A 19,894-nucleotide genomic window follows, 5' to 3' on the forward strand; every position below is an offset into this window, starting at 1 on the left:
TAATCTGCAGCTGGACACCCTACCTCACAAACAACAGGTGCTACCTCGGATAAGGGTCGCCTCCCCACACAAAGGACATATTTCCCACCGGGCCCTGTCTGAGAGATTAATGGTCAAAATGTATAACTTGTTTCCCAAAGATTGGCTGCCTGCGTGCAGACCTCACTGGAATACTTTAAACTTATTGGCTGTAAAAGCGAGGACTCTGTTACAACGGACTGTAGAACTGTATAAAAAGTCACTCTCGAGACAGATCGGGGCTCTCAGCCACTGACCCGAACCTCACGGATCTCGAGGTCACGTGTACCTGAGAAGCCCGAGCATATGCCCGAATAAAATCCTCTTGCCTATTGTATCCAGTGGTCCCTGTGTGCGTCCTTGGGTGCGGGTCTCCGCGGGTCTTTCAATCTGATGTTGTTACCTGGTAACAACAACCTGGGAAGGGGGGAAAACAAGATAATTGGGAGGGGGTTGGGGAGGGAAATGGGGACACAAATGTGAGAAGGGTATCAATGTATGAGAAATAATGCACCTACTACCTGACAAATGTAACTGCCACACCTCTATACATTATTCAAAAAAAAAAAAAGTCTTACAGACTTTCCTGCCTAACTTGCCTTCAAACCAAGATCCTCAGATCTCAGCTGTGGGAATTTCTTTACCTCTTATAAAATTGCTAGGGTATTTCATTTCCTTATTTTCCATAGTCAATCAACTCACCAAGTTTATTAAAATGTTGCCAGGACTTTTCCTTACAAATGATCTGTGTGTGCATGCATGTCTGCTGGTCCTGGATACTATCCTTGAGCTTTCTTTGCTGAAGACTAGCACTCAAATCATAGCTTCACTTCTGGCTTTTTTTTTTTTAATGGAGATTAAGGGTTTCATGGACTTACCTGTTAGGGCTAGCTTCAGACTATGATCCTCAGATTTCAACCTCCAAAGTAGATGGGATTATAGGCATGAGCCACTGGAGCCTGCTCACCACATGTTAAAGTAATGAGATAAAAGTCACTAAGGAGATACATTGTATATAAAGTATACAAATCAACTATATGCACATATACCTACTGAATTACATACAAATTAGGGATCTCAGGCACTGTGGTAAGAAAAATTCCCACTGAAGATATTATTTATCAGCCTGTCTCTGTGGCTCACTCCTGTAATCCTAGCTACTCAGGAGGCTGAGATCTGAGGATCGAGGTTCAAAGCCAGCCTAAGCACAAAAGGACCTGAGATTGTGACATCCAGTTAAACTCTAGAAAACAATAAGTGGGGTTTGGCTCAGGGTAGGGCGGTAGCATTGTGCTTAAGAGCTCAGGGATAACACACAGGCACAGGGTTAGGGCGGTAGCCTTGAGCTGAAGAGCTGAGGGACAATGCCAGGCCAAGTTCAAGCACCAGGACCCAAATAAATAAATAAATAAATAAATAATCAAATAAATAATGTTATCAACCTGAGTGCAGGTGCCTCACACCTATACTGCTGGCTACTCAGGAAGCTGAGCATTAGGATGGATTTTTAAAGATAGCCTGGCAGGAATGCTCAGGACAGTGTTATCTCTGTTTAACTACCAAAACAGCTGGAAGTGAGTCTGTGGTAGAGCATTGAACACAAAAGCTTAGAAACAGTGCCTAGGCCCCAAGTTCAAGCCCCAGGACAGGAGCACATGGACATGAACGAACACACGAACACACACACACACACACACACACACACACACACACACACACACACACTCAATTATCAGTCCAAATGATTGGAGGCCATCTACTCATCAATTACTGGCTGATGGATTACAGACCAAGCATCCAAGCCCCTTACTGAAACTTGAACTCAACCTGGCACTACCCCTATTTTTCTCTGTCAAATGTGGCACTCTACCACTTGAGTCACAGCTCTGTTCCTGGTGTTTTGGTGGTTCAATGGAGATAAGAATATCAGATTTTCCTGTATGAGCTGCCTTTAAAATGGTGAGCCAAAGGGCAAACCAATGCAACAAGGATCCTTACAAGACAATATGTTGGAAATTAACTCTACAACTTGGGCAGATGGGTCAGGGAGAGTGGTAGAAATATGAGGGAAGGGATAACAATGTTTCATAAGAAATGTACTCACTACCTTCCATAGGTAACTTTAATCCCTTGCACATCACCTTGATAATACAATTGAATTTTAAAATAAGCATTATCCTCAGATCTCAGCCTCCTGATTAGTTAGGATTGTAGGCTTGAGCTACCTGTGCCTCCTTATGTTTCTTACCATCTATCAGACAACAGACTTGTGAAATCCTTAATGAGTAGAAATTGTGATTAGAGGTGCAGCTTGGTGGAAATCTGTTAATACTGACACTTTTTTTTTTCTTTTCATTGGTCGTGGGGCTGCAGCTTGTGGGCCTGGATGCTATCTCCAAGCTCTTCTGCTCAAGGGAAATGCGCTACCATTTTGAGTGACAGTGCAACTTCTGTTTTTTTGGTAGCTAATTGGAGATAAGCATATCATAGATTTTCGTGCCCGCGCTGGCTTTGAATCTTGATACTCAGATCTGACTAGGTAGGATTATAGGCCTGAGGCACTGGTGCCCAGCTACTGTTAATTCATATAAGACAATGATCATACTGAATTTCTAGTTGGACTATGCTTACACATGAGTTGTCATGTTCCCATAAACCCACAGAAATGGATACAATAACCAAGATACACAAGTGAAAATTCTAAGATATTGGAATTTTTAACTAATTTCTTTGAGAAATACAGATAAGAAATGAAACTTCACATAAATGAGAAACATCACTTACAGTAGAACCCAATACCATAACATATTTAATAAACATACAACAATGTATAGGCAGGATTCTACACAGAAGTGTAAAATTTACTGCTGGAAATTGGGCTGGGAGCTTGGCCTACTAGTAGGTTGCTTGCCTAGCATGCAAGAAGACCCGGGTTCGATTCCCTCGTACCACATACACAGAAAAAAGGCAGAAGTGGTGCTCAAGTGGTAGAGCTCTAGCCTTGAGAAAAACCAAGGACAGTGGTCAGGCCCTGGGCTCAAGGCCAGGACTGGTAAAAATAAAATAAAAAATAAAAAAGTTAAAATATCTGGAAATCTAGACAAATTTCATAACTAATTTTGGGGGGGGTGGTCACGTGACTTGAACTCTGGGCCTGGGCATTGTCTGTGAGCTCTTCAGGTCAAGGCCTGCCCCTTGAGCCACAGTGCCACTCCTGCTTTTCTGGTGGTTAATTGGAGAGAAAAGTCTCAGGGACTTCAATGCCCTGGCTAGCTTTCAAACTCAATCCTCAGATTTCAGCCTCCTGAGTAGCTTCGCTGATTTTTAAATAGGATATTCTACCTCAGATTTTAAATAGCATATTTAATTAATAAAATAATTTTTCAGTGCAAGTTATTGCATTGCCTATAGCATGTATGTCTTTTCAGGCTTTATTATAATATTAATCTCCTTGAGTCCCCTTTGAACATCGAAAGTGAGATTTCACTTTTACCAATTGCAGAAGTAAAGGGACTGCTTGATGGTATCTTTCTGTTTGGAGATGGTGAATGCATGTTCTTAGATTCTGCCTAATTCAAAATTCTTTGGATCTTAGAGAATACTCTTCCTTCTCCAAATGAAACCTGGAGTAACTGATAACAATATTGCAAGACACAGGGCAAGGAGTTTGGCCTACCAGTAAGAGTGCTTGCCTATAATGCAGGAACACCCAGTACCACATACAGAGAAAAAGCCAGAAGTGGTGCTGTGGCTCAGGTGGTACAGCTCTAACCTTGAGAAAGCCTAAGGACAATGCTCAGGCCCTAAGTTCAAACCCAAGGACTGGCAAAAAAAATATTGCAAGTCAGGCTATTTTCTTTTCGTGGCTGTTGAAGCAGTGAATATGCAAGGTGGATGTGTCTAAATAGTAGTGTTATGTACACTCCCTGCCCAGGTCAGCCTGGGAACAACCTTGTAAACACCATAAACCATATGCTCAGCTCTATAACATGCTATATGGTACAAGTTCCTGCTTTTAGCTGTCAGTGGACTGAATCAGTGCAAAAGACCATTTCAATAGTCACCTAAAGTGTGTTTTATACATGAGTTTTCCAAATTGGTGAATAATAGTTACAAGAGTTTCCAAATGTAATCAATTTTGAAGAACATTGCTCTCTGGGCACCAGTGGCTCAAACCTATAACTAATTCTAGCTACTCAGGAGGCTGAGATATGAGGACTGTGGTTTAAAACCATCCCCTGCAGAAAAATCCATGAGACTCTTACCCCCAATTAACTACCAAAAGGCAGAAAGTGGAGCAGTGGCTAAAGTGGTAGAGCACTAACCTTGACCAAAAAGCTCAAGGATACTGTTCAGTGCCAGGACAAGCACGCATATGCACACACAATACAAACACAGAGACAGAACATCCCCTTGCATTGGTCTTTCCAGTGTTTTCTCATTGGTGCTGATTTACATACAAAACTTGTCATGAGCCCTGTATTTATGTGCCTAACGAACATGATTAAACTTTATGATTGGAAAAATCACATAAACATAGCAAATGTTATCTATCATCTTCTAACGAACAGTATAACCAACAGAATAAAAGTTGAGAAAATGTTAAACCAGGTTCTTAATAAATGGAGGGTATCAATGACTTGCAAAAGAAAAAGTAATACAACTACTAAATTAATACAACACATTTCTTTCCCGAAATTCAGATAAAGACAGGGTGTCCATTAGTTGATATAAGACTGATAGACATGGAAAAAGTCCAACAGAAAGAGGAAATAATGTTCACTGTATTACATAGTTGAAAGACAGTCCATCTGCAACACACAAGGAATGGTGGTGCACTCGTGAAACCCATGCTCACATTGTGGTCAGAGACCAGCCTGGTCCACTCATCTCTCCACACGCAGGCAGTAGATCTGCAGTACTAGGACAGCGCAGTCTGGTGGGCAGTGGGATTGCTACTCAAGAACAGCATAGGCTGAGAATGTGGCTTGGGGATAGAGTATTTGTTTGCCTGGCATGCATAGAACGTGGGTTCGATTCCCCATTATCACATACACAAAAAAGCTGGAAGTGGCACTATGGCTCAAGAAGTAGAGTGCTAGCCTTGATTATAAGCAGCTTAGGCACAGTGTAGAGGCACTATGAAGCCCCAGGACTAGGAAAGCACATAAACACACACACAAACATAGTATGAACACTCCAAACCTTGAAGCCATCTAGAGGGTGCCACAGTATGTCAGTACCAGATCCTCCAGTCTGGATTGTACACCAGGTCCAGTGCCACATAATAATTCCTGGAAACAGCTCCTGACGGCAGAACCAGGGCTTTCTCAATCCTGGGGCTTTCCTTGAGCTTTCTCAAGTCTAGCACTCTATCACTTGAGGCACAGCACCACTTCTCACTTTTTCTATGTATGTGGTTCCAAGGAATTGAATCCAGGGTTTCATGAATGCTAGGCAAACAATCTACCCCTAGGCCACACTGCCAGCCCCTGTGAATATTTTTATTCAAGGTGAATCCTCTACCACTCTAGCCACAACTGCACTTATAGCTTTTTGTTAACTGGAGACAAGTTTTACAGGAAATGTGTGAGTAATGCCCACATCCCTATCCTGGTTTACCAAGTCCTCCCGAGATCGTAAACTTGTCTCTAGAATCTTGTCTCAACTGTGGGCCCCGTGGTCATGTGAGACATGAGTCTCTCTGAGTATAGGGGAGACGTACTGTCACTGGATGGAGATCTACAAAGCCAAATTTTTGCCATGCATAAAAATTCTTTCCTCATAGAAACTCTTAAATGCACGTGTTTATTATAATACAGGGAACCTCAGGTACCCTAAAAATAAAGGAGAGAGTGCATTCCCACTAGAAATGAACTAAAATAGCAGATCACCAGATAAGAGTTAAAACATTGCCTTGATACTTGAAATTGCTGTTAGGGCCATCGAGTTTACTCTTTCCATTTCAAGAATGATCTTGCAAACATCATTCAATTGTATTTCTTTTCATTGTTTTGAAATAGTTGGAATGGAACTCAGTCCCCTGTGTATGGCAGACAAATTTGTTTGCGGATTTGAGTGCTTAACAAAAGCATCTGGAGATATTTCCTGCAGTAAATGTCTGTTTCAGCCACTTCTCACATTAAAGTCTGTTTTCATATTTTTTCCTAATTCGTGTTATTGAGGTTCCAGTCTTAATAGCAAGCTACTGGTTGTTTCTATGGAGTAGTGTCTGGTGAATTCTTTTTAAATTTTATCTTTTTGTCTTTTATAGAGGGGTTACAGTTACAGTCACCAGGTAGTAGGTGCATTACTTCTCACACACTGATACCCTTCTCATGTTTTTGTCCCCATTTCTTTCTCCCGATTCCCTTATTTTGCATTTCATTCAGCAATGAGTTATCTTCTAATGTTCACTAGTTTGTAAAGGTTTGGGCTCAGTGTGAATATCTTTCATGTTTATAGTAAATGAATTTTTTCAAAATTAAAACTGCTTGATTTTTTGAAAGACCTGTATAAATTGGAAAGCTTAAAAAAACCGTTTATAAACATTCAGTTCAGATACACTTTCAGTTTCAAAATTTATTTTTACACCGTAGTTTGGATTAATGTATTTTATATTTTGTAGTAAAATGTAACTCAGATTTCTACAGGCCTTTTATCTTCTTTAACAGGTTTCAATAAAGTTGGACCCACTACCTGATGAATGTAACTGTAACCGCTTTACATGTCACCCAGAAAACAAAAACAAAAACAAAGGTGATACTGGTAAGGGTCTGAGAATGAGCCCACCGATGTGAATTTAGGGATTGAAGAAGTTTATTCAGGTGTTGCAGCTAACACTATGATCTGGAAGGAGGGCACAAGTTAAGACTTCTAAGGGTAAACTCCCCAAATAGGTGTGAGATGCAAGATTCCAGGAGGAGGAAAACTTTTGCTCCTTTGAACCATAGGGCTTTTACAATGGTAAGTACACATTACTCAGCAAAACACTGGCTCTGTTGCACTCTGCAGGAGGTCAGGGGATGATCTTGGGGAGAGAGAATTGGGTCTCTGCTTGAGTTAGAGAAGAATTGGGATTTCCTGTTTTTGCATTCCTTAGTTCTCAGTAAGGGGTCAAGTTCCTGGCTCAGTTTCTGCACTTTCAAGTGTAGGGGCTTTTTATTCTAAGGGACCCTTACACATACCATCTAGGGAGATCTTGCATTCTTTTTATCCCTAGCAAATTAGGAAGCAGGAATGCTGTTAGATAATGCATTTTGGTGGGATATATCTTAGTTGTCTTAATTATATTTAGGTAGTTGTCAAAAGGAGATTCATTTAACAAGTCAATTTTTTTTTTTTTTGCCAGTCCTGGGCTTGAGCTCAGGGCCTGAGCACTGTCTTTGGACTTTCTCAAGGCTAGAGCTCTACCACTTGAGCCTCAGCACCACTTCTGGCTTTTTTCTATGTATGTGGTACCGAGGAATTGAACCCAGGTCTTCGTGCATGCTAGGCAAGCACTTTAACCACTAGGCCAAACTCCCGGCCCACCAGTCAATTTTTGTACAATAAGAGTTGAGGACATGCTGAGTTGAGCCATTTTAGCTTTTTCCTTCTTTCCCCAGTCTACCCCTCCCCATTGGTCACCATTTCTAAAAGTAAGTCCTAGGAATTGGGCTGGGAAAATGTCAGGACAACGAAAAAAACAAGAACAAAAAACAACTGGAAGGAAAGATAAGATGGGGGAGGGGAAGGAAACAAAAACAAAAAAGAAATGTCCCAAACAGTTCGAAACATCTTTTTTGAGCTGGAAGGGTGGGGAAGTTGCCCTAAAGAAGTGTCTGGAGAAACTGCCATCTGCCATCCAGGGAAACATTGACTCGTGTATAGTGGAGGACATTTTGCTTTCTAGGAATTTGTTATTGTTGAACTTCCCGCCTGAAAATCCATTTTAGTTTTCATTTGCTAACGGAATCAAGAAAAGGCACTGAGTGTTAAAAAATTTTTTTTCAATACATTCTCTAACACAACAGCGTATTGTATAAAATTTGTAGGCGAGGACACAGCAGACAAACGCGGAATTCTATTAGTTTGCGGACACCCGAAGCCCCACCCGCTCACCCAGGGCTCCTGACCACAGTGGCCATTCACCTTAAGGAGTGTGTCCTGAGAGCCACAGCAGGAGCAGCAGGAAGTCCCTGTCACCACAGGCCTGGGCCCCTGTGCCAGCTGCAGACTCCTGGGACAGCAGGGGACAGCTAAGGGCTGGCCCTGCCGGTCTCTCTCCCTCCTGGGCGGGGCATGAAGGCTGAGGGGACAGTCAAGAGACCTTTCCCTCGCCTCCAAGAGCAGAGGTGGGGAGGGCAGGGGTGCAGGGCAGAGGCAACTGAGGTGTGAGCCCAGGGTGTGGCCCAGAGGCAGCAGTGAGTGGACATGGAAGCAGGAAGTGGGCAGCCTGTGGGAGCAGGAGGAGGTAGGGTGGAGTGCTGCACCAGGTCCCCAGCTAGTAGCCAAGCACGGTTTATCCATTTCCAATCCGACACCAAGGTCAACAGTCAATAATGAGACTTGGAATAAAAGTACATGCTGCACCAGGAAGGACACTTGGCAGAAATAGTAGACTCGTGAATAATCAACATTGGTTAAGAATCAGCTGTAGATTTGAGATGTGGCCTGGATACTTAGTTGCTTTGATTGCCCAAGACAGCACTATGGAAGGTTTAGTTCTGGAGATATAGTTTTCCTGGCCCTTTGGGAGGTACTATAGAATCCTTCAGATGCATTGTATATAAGTCCACCATGCTTCACCTCCAACTTCAGGGCAATATGAAATTTTGTCTTGTTGCGATGATTTTCTACTCGCTGACCATTAGATGGCAGTGTTGCACCGTGTATTTAATTTGCTCTCTTCTTTCCCCTCCCTTTGTGTTTCAAAAAAAGAGTAGAAGTATTATCCACCAAAAGCCAGATTATTGGCCCTAACACAGCCTGTTGTTTCTTACTGAACTAGAATCTCAAATCACACAGAGGCCTTTGACTCCTGGGACTTCTGCTTTTAGCAACCAACACAAGGGGATTCACTCCTCATGGTTTTACAATAATTCACTGAAAACTGACATTATTCCTTGATATTGTAAGGAAGTACTTTACAGTCACAGAGGCTGGAGAATTGTCATGGTAGAGAGGCAGAAGGGATAGTGGTCCCTCTTTTTTTTTTTTGCCTGTCTTGGGGTTGAAATCAGAGGGCACCAGTCTCAACTTTTATGCTTGAGGCCTCAGCTTCTCTTCTTTATTATTTAGAAGTATTATCCTGAAGGGTTAAAAAGTTTTTAAAAGTTTCAAGAGTTAAAACTTACCGGCTGACCAGAGGTAAAACTGCCGGCCACGGCCTATAATTATTAACTTTGTGTAATTAAGTTTTGAGAATTAGTTCAGAATATCAGCCTATTTCAGAAAAACCCTCAAGACTGAAAAACAGGAAGCTTAGGTTAAAGTTTCCCACACTGAAAAACAGGCAGAGCCTTGAGAAATGATTAATTATCGATTGTGAAACTTGCAGCTGCAGGAAAACATAGATAAGGACTCAAGGTTCCGGGAAACGGTTGTTTGTGCAGATGGTATATGTGCAGATAATGCTCCAGCCCCCTTCAACTCTGTATGAACTTTTTTTTGTTGGTAAAGTGCTATAAAAACCCTGCCTGCCTGCTTTGTGCTCGGGGCTCTCTGTTCCTGTGTGTTCAGTGAGCCCCATGCATGCCTGGTGAATAAATCCCCTTGCTTTTTGCATGAGAGAATGTCTCTTGGAGTCTTCCTTTGCGCGGCGAGCTTCTCCACCCTTACAATCCCACACATTCCATAGTTTCCAGCATGCACCTGTGCTTCATCCCCTTATATACTTGGGAGAGTTCAACACGGAATCAGGATGTAATTTTCAGTGTCACTAGGTGAGAGCTACTTAATTTTTAATCTGACTGTGCTGGCAAAGGAGCTGTCATGTCCCTATACACAGAACAAAAGACAGGATCAAAGCCTCAGTGTTACTGGGATTTTTAACTAATGTCCATTGGAAATTCAGACAGCAACAAAACCTGAAAATTCAACAATATTATCTCTATACCAGAAGTAATACTTGGTAAAATTGTAACAAAATAGAGGCAAGATACTGGTGTGGAAAATAATTCCTGGTAACATTCTGTGGCATAAATCCGTAAGCTTATTTCAATACACATATGAAAAACAACGGGAATTGAAGAACCTAACAATTTCATTAGCAGTTAGGAATATTGGGGAACTCCCAGTAAGTGTTTTCAGGGCTTATATTGGCTTATGACCATTAGGAGAGTGTTGTATTGACATAGTTAATGATGGGGCAGGTGTGTGACTTAGTGGTAGCATGCTTGCCTTGCATGCTTGAAGTCCTGGGTTCGATTCCTTGGTATAGAGAAAAAGCTGGAAGTGCTGCTGTGGCTCCAGTGGTAGAGTGCTAGCCTTGAGAAAACCCAAGAACTGTGCTCAAGCCCTGAACTGGCAAAAACAAAACAAACAGAAAAAGACAGTTAATGAGCTTTTAATCCAAAATCTGTGATATACAAATAGGTAGCTGAAGAATCCAGAAAACTGACGCCAAGGAGTGGACCAGGCGCTGATGTCACTATGTATGTGAGGCTGTAGAGGAGTCCTTGCAGTGGGAAGAGGTTGGAGGAATTTGGATGCACAGGCTGGAGAAAGCCTAAGCTTCCATGAGCTTAGTGAGTGAATCTGGTTTGGGTTCAGCAGCAAGAATCCTGAGAAAAATGTGCATAGCAAAGGTCATGCTGATGAGGTTTCAAGTTCAAATTATGATGCCATTTGGGAACTGGGCCAGAGATAACTTTTTTTTTTTCATCAGTCCTGGGGCTTGATCTCTGGGCGGGGTGCTGTCCTGGAGATTTTCATCTCAAGGCTACTGCCCTACCCCTTGAGCCACCGCACCACATCATGTTTTCTGGTGTTTTATTGGAGATAAGAGTCTCATGGACTTTAGTGCCTGGGCTGGCTTTGAACTGAGATCCTCAAATCTCAGCCTGCTGAGTAGCTAGGATTCCATGCATGAGCTGCAGCGCCCAGCAAATACCGACACACATATATATATATATATTTTTTTTTTGGGGGGGGGGTGGCAGTCCTGGGCCTTTAACTGAGGGTCTGGACATTGTCCTTGGGCTTTCTCAAAGCTAGAGCTCTACCACTTGAGCCACAGCACCATTTCTGGCTTTTTTTTTTTCTATGTGTGTGGTACTGAGGAATCGAACCGAGTCTTTGTGTATGATGGGTAAACACTGTTACTAGGCTAAACCCCTGGCTCCCAGCAAATATTTTTTATATGGTGTCACATGGTTTGGTTCCATGGTGTCCAGGCTGTCATTCTGTAGGGAGTTTGAGTTCAAAAGGGATTAGCTGGTGAAGCATGTTCCAAGAGAGTAATTGTTTGGGATGTAGAATGTTGATTGAGGGCAGATTGTCCTCGGCTGTACAATGAGAATCAAGGAGGGTGAAAGATCAGGGTGAAAAAATTTTGAAAATTGGCATTTTGAACACACAAAAAGATGTCTCAGGTATACTACTAAGAAGAGTACAGTTGCTTATTTGTTGTGTTTGTGTTTTTACAAAATTCTAACCAGCTATGCACTTGTGTCAGAACATATGAATGAAGTCAGAAAGGCATGTCTGAAATCTGAAGGTTACTGCACTTGTAGTTTCTGTTGTGTAATATATTATCATGTTATCATTTCTGGATCAAATGAGAACCCTAACATTTTTCCTACCTTGAACAAACTGAAGATTTTTTTTTGCCAGTCCTGGGGAGTTAACTCAGGGCCTGAACACTGTCCTTGGGCTTTCCTCAAGGTTAGTGCTCTACCACTTGTGCCACAGCACCAGTTCTGGCTTTTCTATATATGTGATACTGAGGAATCGAACCCAGGTCTTTGTGCATGCTAGGCAAACACTCTACCACTAGGCCAAACTCCTGGCACAACTCTACTTTCAAGGAAATAAGATAGTTAAATGTGAGTGACTATCAACTGGGAACACAGTACCCCTGAGAAAGGCATCAGAATAATAATTATGGTTTCCATAAGCAGAGAACACACAGCATCACATAGGAAGGCTAAGGTCATGTAGGAAACTGTGAACACTGACAAAGAAGACTGGGGAAGTCAGGGGCTTGCTGGACTACACTTCATTAACTGAAAGAAAATGCTAACAATGGAGATAGATAAATGATCAGTATTTGTTAGGGGTGGGTGATAGGGAGGGTGAATTGGCAGATGATACAGGATATTACAGTAACGAAAATGAACTGCATGGGATCAGGAGTTTAGCCTAGTGGTAGAGTGCTTGCCTAGCATGCATTAAGACTTTTGTTTGGTGCCTAGGTACCATATACATAGAAAAAGCTGAATGTGGTGCTATGGCTCAAGTGGTAGGAGAAAGTCCAAGGACAGTGCTCAGGCCCAGTGCAAGCCCCAGGACTAGCAAAAAGAAAAAAAAATGAACTGCATGACAATACACTTGGTGGTCCCTTTGTTCACTTGCCAAATCCCATAGAATGTAGACCCCAAGATGAAATTGAATACTGTCAGTGATAACAATGAGTCTATGTAGGTTTATCAATTGTGACCAAAGCATCACTCTTGGAAGGGATGTAGATATGGGGTGGGGGCGAAGTCTGTGTCTGAATATGAAAATGAAATGGATTTCTCCTACAAATCCACAGGATTATGCCTTTCCCTTAGCATTTTTACTCAAGGTGGTACTCTATCCCTTGAGCCAGAGTTCCACTTCTGGCTTTTTGGTAAAGGGTCTCATGGACTTCACTGGGCAGGCTGGCTGTGAATCCTCATCATTAGTTCTCAGCCTCAGGGAAGCTGGGATTCCAATTGTGAGCCACCAGTGCCTGGTTTCGAATGGATTCTTGAAGACTTAGTTACAGTGCAGCAAAAATATGCAGAAACAAAGTTCTCCAGAAGGATACTGTGAATTCACTGAAAGGTGTGAAATTTGGAGAGGAGAGATGACTTCAGAAAAGAGTGGTGGGGCTTGGTCTAGAGCAGCTTGTTTTTTCCCAGTCCTGGGGCTTGAACTCAGGACCTGGGCACTGTCCTTGGTCTTCCTTAAGGCTACCACTTGGACCACAGCACCACTTTCAGGTTTTTCTGTGTATGTGGCACCGGGCAATCGAACATAGGGCTTTGTGTCTGATAGACAAACATTCTACCACTTGACCATGACACTGGCAGTATCATGATACTAGGGTAGTTTTAATGCCATGAAAGAGCAACACAAATTTGGCCTCAGAAACCAGTCCTGGTGCATGCCCTCCCCAAGCCAAGAAGCACCCCCTGATGACCAAAGAACTAACTGCAAAGGTCCAGACAGTGTATCATGATGTGTACTTATGAACCCTAGCGAAGAAGCCCCTGATGAAGAGACAGCATTCCGATGAAAGTTCATCCAGACAAAGCTGAGTAGGGGGATAATGAGACCAGGATCTCAAGTTGACCCAGAGAAGTCTAATGGGATCTTCCTGTCCTTCCCTCTAGGGCATGAAGCAGCATTAACCTTCTCTCCCAAGATTCCTGTAATATTCCAGCTATTTTTGGGGGGGGTCCCTGAAGCCCCCAGCAATAGAGTCAGCAGCATTCAGTGAATCGAGCTAGGAGTCATTCTAATAGCAGCACTGCAGCTACTCTTTACCATCTGGCTGAGAGCAGCACAGACCTTCAGTGGGACTGAGCTTTTAAAGGTAAACATCACACATACGTGGTATTCACCCTATGACATCACTTTACAACGCCCATAGTCAATAACCACAAGGATGAAATCACACGCAGGTAGTCTTAACCACTCACAGCTGGTCAAGCAGTTTAAGCATTTTTACAAAAGAAAAAACAATTTGGCAGCTAAGCCTGCCTGGTTATTACAATCCCATGGCAGCATCTGCAGGTGTAATGATAGGACAATGCTCTCAGGCTCCTTTCTACATACTTTTCCTGCACTAATCTGTTATAGGTTTCTGAGCACAATCCTCTGACTTAAGTATTGTGATTTACTAATACCAAACTCATTCACAGGTGAGGCATTAACTTTGTGGACATGGTATAAATCCATGTGACAGAACTGGACAGCAGAAAGATTTGTGTGGATTCAGGGCAAGTGTTCTTAACCACTATGCTAGACTACCCTCACTAAGCAAAACCCAAACTTCCATGATACCACTTGTATAACAATCTGCTTTTGGCTGTGAGCAAAGAGAAACTCCCTCAATGAGACTTACTCAAAACGGTAATTTATCAGCCCACAAGATAGGAGGAAGGGTGGGTCCATTTAAGTGGATCACAGATTAGAACCACCAAAAAAGTGGGAAGTAGGGCTATGGCTCAGGTGGCAGAACACTGGCATTGAGCTAAAAAGTCATGAGCTAAAGAGCTCAAGGAAAGCGCCCAGGTTCAGAGTTCAAGCCCTATAACCAACAAAAAATAAAATATAAATAAAATAAAAAAGTCAAAGCCCAAGCTGATTGACAAGAGTCCTGCCCAAACTCCAAAATGATAAAATACCTAAAACTATACCCTATCCTCTCATGCACAAACTCTTCATAAAGACATTTCATATTATTCTTTAAAGGGAGAAATGCTGCAGCATGAAAATTGTTTGTCGCGAACTGGTTAGAAAGCAATGCAAAATTGAATTCCTGGTAAATGACTGAATGGTGGGGAACTCCTGGGTATGTTACACAAAAATCTTGTTGAAAGGGTTCTGATATTTTCGTTTTTCAGAGTCAAATGGACCCAGCAAATTGGTTCCCTCTGAAGAAAGAAATAATGTATTTCTGTGAGCTTATGTAGAAGATTTCAGACACCCGAACAGTCTAACCACACACTATAGTCTTCAGAGGAGACAAAGATAACTGGTAGAGAGATTATTTTTGAAGTCTCTTTGTGAAATAGAATTTTTATATAATTTAAAGTACTTAGTCCTAGCTATTCAGGAGGCTGAGCACTAAACCCCCTGAGACTCCTCTCTCCAATTAACCACCAGAAAACTGGAAGTGGCACTGTGACTCAAGGGGTAGGGCTGTAGCATTGAGATGAAGAGCTCAGGGACAGTGCCCAGGCCCAGAGTTCAAGTTCCATGACCAACAAAAAATATTTAAAAAAATATTAAAGCAGTTGGGCGCTAGTGGCTTCTGTCTGCAATCTTAGGTAAGGGGCCGGGAGTGTGGCCTAGTGGTGGAGTGCTTGCTTAGCATGCACTGGGTTCTGTTCCTAGGTACCATATACACAGAAAAAACCAGAAGTGGTGTTGTAGCTCAAGTGGTGGAGAGCCAGCATGTAGAAACTCAATCTGTCAGCTTCCATATTTATCTTTTGGGAGACTACCTTCTGGGAGACAAGCTTTCCAAGGAAAGTGTGCTCAGGTTGTAATTCCAGTTACTTAGTCCACTGGGGGAAGTTGTAATGATTCTCCATCAGGAGCAATATAGTAAAATATGGGAAACCTTTGGGCATGCTTTTCATTTGGTAATCACACACCTAAAATGGAATGTGTGCTACCTGGCCTGAAAGCTGAAGAGTTTTAGTAGGTATCAGGCAGGAGGAAGGAAGAAGTACATGCTAATAATCATAGAATACCATGAGTAAGGCTGTAGATGAGGGGGGGATGAAATAGCCACATGCTAGGCAGAGGATTAGTGTGAGAATTTTAGGGTGGGGTGCAACAGGAGGAGGGGTCTGTTAGAGAGGAGGAATTTAGGGGCTAGGCAGTACTGCATATGCCTAGTCTGGGACATTATCCAAAGATAGGCACACATCCCTGGCAGAGCTTGAACAGGGGTGACATGTTATGATTAGGAGGTAGAGAGATTCCCTAAACCTCTAGAATAGGCAATGTGTATGAAAGGGTCATGACTACTGCATAGAAGAGCACCCTAAAAAAAAGACACTACAGGGAAATTAAATAGAAAGCAGCTCAGCAAGTTTCCTGTCATTGTACCTACTGATGCCACTTCGGGGGAGGGCTTTATGCTGCACTTCCTACTCTAGAGGAAAGGATATGAAGATCCCCTTAGACTTCTCTAGTCAACCAAAGAGCCTTTCTTTCCCTGTTTACCTTTTCAGCTTTGTCTGGACAGCCCTTCCCCAGAATACTGTTTGGTCATGGGGTTTCTTTCTCTACAGAACATAAGTACATTTCATCTTTTATTGTTTGGATCATTCCAGTCTCTAGCTCTTTGTATAGGTGCTGTGCCTTGGACTGGGGTATGCTCCCCAGGTCAGATCACAGGAAGTACAACTTTGTGTTGTTCCTCCATGACACTGAATGCTTCCCAAAGCCAAGCACTGGTGGCTCATGCCTAGAACCCTACCTACTTAGGAAGCTGAGATCTGAGGATTGTGGTTCAAAGCCAGCTTGGGCAGGATAGTCTGTGAGACATTTGTCTCCAATTCATAATAAAAAAAAAACCAAAGAAAGAAAGCCAGAAATGGAAGAAAGGTGAGGGACAGAATCCAGGCCCTGAGTTCAAGTCCCAAGAATGGTTCTCACACACACCCAACACACAAAACAAAAGAACAACAAGTCATGCTCCTCAAGACCTGACTGCTGCCTCTCTCAAGTCTAAGGTTGTAAAAGTATAGTCTCACTGGTACTTGCACAATAACCTGTCTACTAGTGTTATGACAAATGCACACCTAGATTCAAAGTGACCATCATGGTAGGAAGCAGTACACCAAGGAATAGCATCTAAAACAGTGTCAGCTCATTCCATAGGCGAGAAATGATACGGTTCTAGGTAATTCATTGATCCAGAAGAGATGGACAACATGTCTTCACAAAAAGGAATTAGAACTCTTACAGCCTACTCATTGACAAGTTTGGAAGTCATAGGACAGGTACTGGGGGGGAGTGGGGCCAAGGGGGGAATCTTGTCACTTTCTCAAGAGTCACACTAAAATACAAATGGAAGCCAGGCCTTTGGTGGCTCAGGCCTGTCATCCTAGCTGCTCAGGAGGCTAAGATATGAGGATGGCCATTTGAAGCCGAGCCTGGGCAGGAAAGTCCATGAGACTCATATCTCCAATAAATTGCTCAGAAAAGGTTAGAATGGACTTTTTTCCCCCTTTCTTTCTTTTCCAGTCCTGGGGCTTGAACTCAGAGCCTGGGCACTGTTCTTGGACACTTCATGCTCAAGGCTAGCACTCTGTCACTTGAGCCAGAGTGCCAAGTCTGGCTTTTTCTTAGTATGTGGTAACAAGGAATTGAACTCAGGTCTTCGTGCATGCTAGCTGAGCACTCTTACCACTAGGCCAGAGTGGGGGAGGTTTGGCTCCAGCAGTAGAGCCTTAAGCTTTTAGGAAAATTCAGGGAAAGCTCTCAAACACTGAGTTCAAGGCCCATGACAGGCACCAAAACCAAATAAACAAAGTGCAAGTGTACATCTAGTGCTATGGGAAAGTAGTGTGTTTTTGTCTTGTTGCAGCATTGGTGAAAATCAGAAGGGCTGGTGTCTGCTTGTGAAGAGCTATTTTATGTAAGTGAACATGAGGAAAATTCAGGTATGGATTGTGGCTATTGAATGTGTGTTGGCAGGAAGTTAGGGAGGGAAAAGGAGCAGCACTGCTTGTGAGTTTGAAGTGTGGCCAATAGATTTCAAAACCCAGAGATTTTGGGTCTTCTCAAGACAATCCAAATCATAAATGAAATTACGCCAAGGCCCTCCTTTAGGAAATATGTGCATCTTAAGGATGTCTTTAAACTATCTGGCTCCTAGCTACCCTGCAACATGGATTTTTTTTCTGAGTACTGTTCTTGGGAGCTAGAGATACATGAAGGAATGAAAGGCAAAGTCTCTTGATCATCTAGAATATTATAAGAGAAATACTTCATCAGAAGGTGGCAACTATTATATAGAACATTCAGACAGAAGCCAGGTATAGTGGAACATAAGCTATTGCCACAGCTATTCAGGAAGATAAGGCAGAAAAACATTTCATCTCAAGAGTTAAGGACAGCCTAGGAAGGAGAGAGAGGGGGGGTGGGGGAGACACAGAGAGAGAGAGTGTTACTATTTTCATGGTGTTCAGGGACAACCTCTTTTAAAAAGTGCTATCTGGTCAGAGACCAGGAAGAAGTGAAAGACATGAAGAAATCCTCTGGTGGCATTTTAATCTCTTCTTTTGATAAGCCTCTCTTTAGTTCCCTTGCCCATTTAGTGAATGGTTTGTTGGGTTTGTGGGGGATTAGTTTCTTGAGTTCCCTGTAGATACTAGATATTAAGCATTTGTCTGTTGTATTACTGGTAAATATCTTTTCCCAGTTGGTTGGCTCTCTTTCTACTTTTGTGGCTATGCTTTTATCTGTGCAGAAACCTTTTATTTTTAGGTAATCCCATTTATCGAGTCTCTCTCCAATCTGTTGTGACACCAGGATTTAGCCTCACAGCCACAGACATCTACATTGAAGATTAGCAAGTAACTATAAATTACATAAAAGACAAATGACAATACACGAGTCATGTTTATCTCCTGATTTTGATGGCAGTCAGGAATCTAGATAGAAGATGAAGACATAGAATAAAAGCCACCCTGACTGAGAGGAGTCTGAGACCTCTAGAGTGATACTAATGGCCTTCAACATGGTGGTAGGTTGTTATGTAAAAAGTACAATTTATTAATGATTATGCAAATGCATTGTTGTGGCTGGACATGTGGTTCCATTGGTAGAGCACCTACTTAGCTAGTGCAACGTCCTGAGTTTAAAATCCCAGTATCTGAGCTACGTGCTGGTGGCTCAAGCCTGCAGTCTCAGAATTACAGTTCAAAGTCATCCACAAGGATGAAACCACATGCAGATGGTCCTAACCACTCAGGTGGCTGAGCAGGTTAAGCATTTTTATAAAAACTTAGTAGGTAAGCCTGCTGGGTTATTACAGCAAATATCAGGTTTCAGAGGTAAAATATCAAAGAGATAATGAACATACTTCATCTTTCCCTCCTTTGTTTCTTTTTGTTGTTGCCAGTCCTGGGCTAGAACTCAGGGCCTCGGCACTGTCCTTGAGCTTGTCTCAAGGCAAGTGCTCTACCACTTGAGCCACAACACCAGTTCTGCTTTTTTTCTGTTATTGAACCCAGGACTTAATGCAAGTATTCTACCACTAGGCCATATTCCTGGCCTGTTCTGGTCTTAAAAGAAAGTTCAGTCTTTTGATTAGCTAGTGTGTAGCCCTTTTGTTTTCAAACAAGGGGGTGGGGACAGTGAAGAGCAAGGCAAGTCAGCCACACAGTGCAATACTGCCATCTAATTGTCAGAGAAACAGTGAACAGCAAGCTAAGGTAGAAATGTTCTGAGAGTCTAGACATGAGGAATGACCTAGGAAGTGGAGGTCAAAAAAGAAACCTAAGAACTTCACCAAATACCCACAGAAGGACCAGGAGAACCTTCCCCAGGAAGATATACTCGTTCACGTAATTGCAAACATTTTAAGGTCCCCGAACCCCTAGCAATAAAGTCACCAGCATTCACTCAGCCGAGCTAGGAGTCAGTCTAATAGCAGTGAAGTAGCTACTCTCCACCTTTCCGGTGATAGTGAGCAGCCTGGACCTTCCCTGGGGCTGAGCTTTTAAAGGAGAGCACCACACATAGGTGTTCCTGTTCACAAGGAAAACACCACATGCAGGTGGTCCTCAGAACCACAACAACAGCAACTTGATGGCTGACCAACACCAGAAATTTTCACCAAGTTCTGGCCTAGGACTGGCAGATGAGGCATTGGGTGTGTGGGCTGCTCAGTGCCTTCCTGGATGCCCCTTGAACTCTCTGAGCATGGTTGCTATTGCCAGTGCACTTATGAGAG

General features: G+C 42.7%; 1 long non-coding RNA gene across 3 annotated transcripts in view; it reads right to left on the bottom strand.

The window, feature by feature from the left end:
• Nucleotides 1-19,894, bottom strand: part of LOC150040881 (uncharacterized) — a 142,456-nt gene that overhangs the window by 5,831 nt on the left and 116,731 nt on the right. For all 3 annotated transcript variants that reach the window (XR_016533871.1, XR_016533872.1, XR_016533873.1), the window contains one exon: nucleotides 897-977. This is a non-coding gene — a long non-coding RNA (uncharacterized LOC150040881). The remainder of the gene's footprint in view (nucleotides 1-896; nucleotides 978-19,894) is intronic.

Source organism: Megascapheus bottae, chromosome X (genome assembly GCF_031878675.1).
Source record: "Megascapheus bottae isolate mThoBot1 chromosome X, mThoBot2.hap1, whole genome shotgun sequence".
Classification (NCBI taxonomy): Eukaryota; Metazoa; Chordata; class Mammalia; order Rodentia; family Geomyidae; genus Megascapheus; species Megascapheus bottae.